The 6,674-nt window shown below is 41.9% G+C and overlaps 1 long non-coding RNA gene across 1 annotated transcript; it reads left to right on the top strand.

The window, feature by feature from the left end:
* Positions 1-3,261: 3,261 nt before the first annotated feature.
* Positions 3,262-3,896, top strand: LOC143818233 (uncharacterized). The gene is made up of 3 exons (XR_013224403.1): positions 3,262-3,305; positions 3,488-3,567; positions 3,839-3,896. It is a non-coding gene; the product is annotated as an uncharacterized LOC143818233 (long non-coding RNA).
* The last annotated feature ends 2,778 nt before the right edge of the window (positions 3,897-6,674 follow it).

Genomic DNA, 6,674 nt, shown 5'->3' with positions numbered 1-6,674 from the left:
AGATGTATGAGCTGCTCTAACATCATCAAGGGTAGTGAAGTACTACACCCCCGCACTGGCAAATCCTTTCCTATCAAAGAGTATCACACGTGTGACTAAGTTTGTGGTATATGTCATCAAATGCCCATGTGGATTACTTTATGTAGGCGAGACTACCCAAACTATTAGAGACAGGATTTCCAGCCATAAGTCCACCATCAGGTGCAGTAAAACATGGCTACCACTCCCCTTGCACTTCAAAGAAGCCCAACACACGGTCGCTCAGTTAAGATATCAAATTATAGAGAAAGTCCAATGCCCCAGAAGGGGTGACAACCATGTCCAATTGCTAAAACAGCGTGAAACTTTTTGGATCTATACATTAGATACTCTTCATCCTCGAGGTCTAAACAGGGAAATTGATTGGCTAATCTAACCAGGTTTTTGTTTTTCTCTAGGCGTGTTGACCCTCGCACATGTAGACTTGATACCCCATTTACGCAGAATGGTAAGACCTTCTATCCCTTAGGAGTTATACAAGTTTCATTTACACCCTTTAGTAAGACTTTTTTTCCGCATTTCTATTTATTTATTTATTTTTTTTTATCTTTATTTATTTTTTATTTTTCATTTTATTCATTTTTTATTATTTTTATTTTTATTTTTATTCTTATTTTATTTTTATTTTATTTTTTATTTTTTAGTTTTCATTTTCAGTCATTTTGATTTTCATGTCTGTATATCCCGACTCTTGTTTTCAACTCAAAGACCGTTCTGTGAATAATCATTTCAGTTTGGACTCCTACGATCTGTTTTCTTTATGTTACATCTATTGTACGTTATCTTGCTTTCCTTTGAGAGATATCCTCTTCTGAGGGACAGCTCTTTTATGCCTACCTATTATTTACTAATGGTATGTGGGGTTCCAGGGTCTATTACCACAGCAGCCAGCACAACGTTTGCCCCCTTGTGGACTGCACATATCCTATGTTCAGCCATACTTAATATCTAACTGAGACCATATCTGGACTTAGGGCTCTCTCAATTGAAGCCTTATCAATCGCTTTATTAGTTTTTTCTCCTGACAGTGTGTGCCTTCTATCTCCACACTGCGAACCGCAGTCCCGGCGGTCCCCTATTGCACATGCGCCGAGATCTGTCCATGTGCGCAGGCGCTGGTTGTTCTCCTTGGTCACCAGCACCGCTACACTCTGCGCAGGCGCCGGCATCTTTTCAGCACTTCCGGGCACATGACTTGCCTGCACGGTTATAGAGCGGCGCATTACAGCGAGGTCACTGCCGCCTTCACCTGCCAGGACACGGACCGTGTGGGCTCCTCCCACTGTACCACCAACGTTGGTCTCCAGGACTCCTGCGTTTCTCACCACGCTGCATAAGGGTAGGAGCGTTTCAAACTAAAGATAAGTCATCCATTCTGATACTAGCAGTAACATGCTGTCACCCCCCTTTTCTTAGGATTTAGCAGGCACATCCATCCTGTTCGATGTGAGTGCACTCCATGCTGGTATCTTAAATTATCTATTCCCTATCGGCATAATTCAACACGGGCAAGTAGGACTTAAGTATATATACACATATACAGGTCCTTCTCAAAATATTAGCATATAGTGTTAAATTTCATTATTTACCATAATGTAATGATTACAATTAAACTTTCATATATTATAGATTCATTATCCACCAACTGAAATTTGTCAGGTCTTTTATTGTTTTAATACTGATGATTTTGGCCTACAACTCCTGATAACCCAAAAAACCTGTCTCAATAAATTAGCATATCAAGAAAAGGTTCTCTAAACGACCTATTACCCTAATCTTCTGAATCAACTAATTAACTCTAAACACATGCAAAAGATACCTGAGGCTTTTAAAAACTCCCTGCCTGGTTCATTACTCAAAACCCCCATCATGGGTAAGACTAGCGACCTGACAGATGTCAAGAAGGCCATCATTGACACCCTCAAGCAAGAGGGTAAGACCAAGAAAGAAATTTCTCAACAAATAGGCTGTTCCCAGAGTGCTGTATTAAGGCACCTCAATGGTAAGTCTGTTGGAAGGAAACAATGTGGCAGAAAACGCTGTACAACGAGAAGAGGTGACCGGACCCTGAGGAAGATTGTGGAGAAGGACCGATTCCAGACCTTGGGGAACCTGAGGAAGCAGTGGACTGAGTCTGGTGTGGAAACATCCAGAGCCACCGTGCACAGGCGTGTGCAGGAAATGGGCTACAGGTGCCGCATTCCCCAGGTAAAGCCACTTTTGAACCATAAACAGCGGCAGAAGCGCCTGACCTGGGCTACAGAGAAGCAGCACTGGACTGTTGCTAAGTGGTCCCAAGTACTTTTTTCTGATGAAAGCAAATTTTGCATGTCATTCGGAAATCAAGGTGCCAGAGTCTGGAGGAAGACTGGGGAGAAGGAAATGCCAAAATGCCTGAAGTCCAGTGTCAAGTACCCAGTCAGTGATGGTGTGGGGTGCCATGTCAGCTGCTGGTGTTGGTCCACTGTGTTTCATCAAGGGCAGGGTCAATGCAGCTAGCTATCAGGAGATTTTGGAGCACTTCATGCTTCCTGGCACCTGCTCACAGTGCCAAAACCACTGGTAAATGGTTTACTGACCATGGTATTACTGTGCTCAATTGGCCTGCCAACTCTCCTGACCTGAACCCCATAGAGAATCTGTGGGATAATGTGAAGAGAAAGTTGAGAGACGCAAGACCCAACACTCTGGATGAGCTTAAGGCCGCTATTGAAGCATCCTGGGCCTCCATAACATCTCAGCAGTGTCACAGGCTGATTGCCTCCATGCCACGCCGCATTGAAGCAGTCATTTCTGCCAAAGGATTCCCGACCAAGTATTGAGTGCATAACTGAACATTATTATTTGATGGTTTTTTTGTTTGTTATTAAAAAACACTTTTATTTGATTGGACGGTTGAAATATGCTAATTTATTGAGACAGGTTTTTTGGGTTATCAGGAGTTGTAGGCCAAAATCATCAGTATTAAAACAATAAAAGACCTGACAAATTTCAGTTGGTGGATAATGAATCTATAATATATGAAAGTTTAATTGTAATCATTACATTATGGTAAATAATGAAATTTAACACTATATGCTAATTTTTTGAGAAGGACCTGTATACACCCTGGCATTTCACTAATTACATAGTAATATCCCATCTCCAACACGTGCATCTCTCTATCTTTCACAGATAATCGTGTATGCTATAGATGATATGGTGACATATATTCACCCTTCCAGGCTCTCTTTGATTGGTATGCAGGCCTTGCATCCCTAATTTGGGTAAATAGTTTTTTGTGCATGTATATTTTACCCCTTCATATTCCGGACTACTGTACACTTACAGAGTCCACAATTCTATACACAAGACCTCCACCTTAGGGGGAGTAAACTGTATATGTACACATGTTGGGATCAACATAAGTACAGGTTGTTTGCTCATCATCTCTTATTACCTCTAACAGGCTAGAAACTTGTCTATCTCCACCTTCGATTATATACGCATGATGCAACAAATTATGATAGAAACGAATAATCAATAAGGGTATGTGCATTTGGTTTTACCTCCTGCTTAGTCTCATATATAATTTGAACTTCTTGATAAACCAGACTCTGTTTAAATGTTTATTTTGAATATAGGTTACAGGATTACCAGGATTAATACCGGTTTTTGCTATTTATGGATTCCTGACATGTTTTCCTTAGTCTCTAATATTGTACATAGAATTTTTTGATCTAGTATTGTATAGCTTGTAAATATTAGTACAACCTTGTATATAACTTTGTGTTTATGCACTATTTTTTATTTATTACAGCACTGTATTGTGATCAAGGCCACTGCGTGGCCGAAACTTTAAAACTGCCAAAATCACCTCCCGTTTTGTCTACATCACCGTATTTCAAATAAATATTCACTTCAGCAAAGAATTTTGTCTCTCTGAACTGGATGAGTGCAGTGATTTTTGTATGTCTATTGCCTATGGGACCGCTGGTTCCCTTCACATGCACCTCCGAACTCTGTGATTAGTCGAGTGCTAACTCTTCGTTTTTTCTACAGGCAGTCATAAAGGCAACTGTTGTTTTGCATAATTTCTGCAGACAACAAGAACCAGCCTTGGATGATGTTGATGATGGGAGAGTGGTTAATGTGACATTATCAGAGGATAGAGACCACGCTCCCCGAGTATCTCAGTCTGCCCTTATAGTGAGGGATATTTTTGCAGATTATTTTTTAACACCAGAGGGTAGTGTGCAATGGCAAATGGAGGAGCACAACTAATGTTACACTTAAAACTGTTTTATGTTCCCCTTTTTTTTGGATTACTTACCACTTTTTTTTGTCCTTTCATTCCAAATTGGTTAGGGACTCACAAGGCAATGAGGACCCTTGACATTGGATGTGGGTAACTGATACATGTATGTCTCGAAAAATCAGTGCTACCCATTACAAATAACTAATCCATAATTCTAATGTGTTTACTTTGGTTGTCCTAAATATGCCATGTCTTAAAGTATGGATTTGGTCACATAATTGGGGACTACAAACAAATACCTAAGACCCTGACTCATTGACTGTGTTTTTTAATAAGAGTGTGTGACCGTTAGATCATGTTGTTCAGACATACTGAAATATTACTGTACATTCACACTGCTAGTTTGCCATGGGCAATAGATCAACGCAGTTGAGTCTGTAAGAGGGCGCAGCTTGAATAACCTCACTGATAGTCACTGTAGCTGCGTGCACCACCATCGTCTCATCCTTCACCATTATTTTGAATCCCTGACGGATTAATATTTACACCATCCTTTTTTGAAATTGGGTATTTGCAAGATATGGATGAGTTAGTGTGACATAATGCTGAACATGTTTTTTTTCAAACAAAAAATGTGTTCGACATTATGATTACGCTCATATCAATAAAGTAGTGTTAAAATTACATATACATTCCCAAATAATCAAGACATATTAACACTTGAACAATGTGTTTTATTTTTAAGCAAACACATTTAGTCAGCCGATTTGGTCTGACAGATAAAGCTAACTTTCAAACACAAAAGTTAAGGAAACCGAGCTAGGTTACTTATAAATCAACAAAGTCACCATGACTGGAGAAAGATTCATCTGTGGTATTTTCTGCGCTGACACGTTCGGGGCTGGTTGAGGGTGTGGGCATTTGTCCTGTAGGCACTGTGGGCTGGCATGTGGTTGTTTGAAGTGATTCAGTGTGCAAAACTGATGCTGGTACTGATGTAGATGGGGTATAAGGTTGCGTTTTGTCTGACTCATTCAAAAATGTTTGAGAAACACTTTGTGGGTGAGGTAAAGTCGGTTGTGAAGGACCAATCTGGCTCACATATGATTGGGAACTACTATAGGTATCACCTCTTGCCATACGGTTTGGCGGAACAAATTGTGTGACCATAGGTGTCTGTTGCCTTGATGGCAGATTGTAGGGCTGTGGAATAGCAAAATGAGCACCACTACTATCACCCACAGACATGCTGGAGGACATTGATTCTGAATGTTGGCTGTAGGTGTTGCTTGGATCAGACCTTTGCCAATATTGCTGAGTTGTGGCACGGGCATGAGGCACAGAGGTAGCATCTGAACTTTGCCCATATTGCTGGCTACTGGCATGGGCATGAGGCACAGAGGTAGTATCAGAAATTTGCCCACATTGCTGGCTACTGGCACGGGCATGAGGCACAGAGGTAGTATCTGAAATTTGCCCATATTGCTGGCTACTGGCACGGGCATGAGGCACAGAAGTATCATCAGACATTTGCCAATATTGCTGGCTACTGGCACAGGCATGAGGCACAGAGGTAGGATCAGACATTTGCCAATATTGCTGGCTACTGGCACGGGCATGAGGCACAGAGGTAGGATCAGACATTTGACCATAATCATGGGTGTAGCAATGGGCAGGAGGAAACCAAACAGGAGCAGACATTTGGAGATAAAGAGGTCTTACAGCAGGAGGTGGAAGCATGGACGAGGGTGCAGGCCTTTCCTGTGTTTGTGTACCTACATTTTGTGCATTTGGTATATTGATAGCAGATGGCATCTGTATTTGATGCTGGGCAGCTCGCCATTGTTCAATGGGCCCAAGCACCTGGTTTGGTTCCTGCTCTCCTTGGCTTGCAGCAATTAAGGTCAAGATTGCAACACGTACTCGTTCCTGCCGTACACCAGGAACTTTGCCAAGGCAAGAAGACAGGGAGTGACAAAACCTATCTACAGAATTTTCTGGTGTCATGGAATTGAGTATGCATAAAACTCTAGCATCAATGAGCTCGGGCAGCATACGTGGCTGTTCATGTCACCTAGTTTGCCTATCTCGGAGAGTGTGTGTTAGATACTGAGGTAGATTGGCTGTTGATGCTGCCTGTGGTGCTGGGGCTGCTGTTTGTGAAGTGGTTGGGGCTGCTGTTTGTGTGCTTCCAGGACCAGCATCAGTGGAGGTTTCAGCAGCATCAGACACCTGCTCATCAGGCTGTGTTGTGGGTGTCGGTTCTGCTGGGGCTTCGGTCTCCGATGCCGAGGTACATGGCAGTGATCTGGCTGTTGTTGGTGATTCATCCGAGTCATCAAGGTTGTCATCAGTCCTAGTTTAAAAGAACATTAACAGTTTAGGTCACAATGCTAAA

This window comes from Ranitomeya variabilis, chromosome 3 (assembly GCF_051348905.1).
Source record: "Ranitomeya variabilis isolate aRanVar5 chromosome 3, aRanVar5.hap1, whole genome shotgun sequence".
NCBI lineage: Eukaryota > Metazoa > Chordata > Amphibia > Anura > Dendrobatidae > Ranitomeya > Ranitomeya variabilis.
This window is presented reverse-complemented; position numbering and strand designations above follow the sequence as displayed.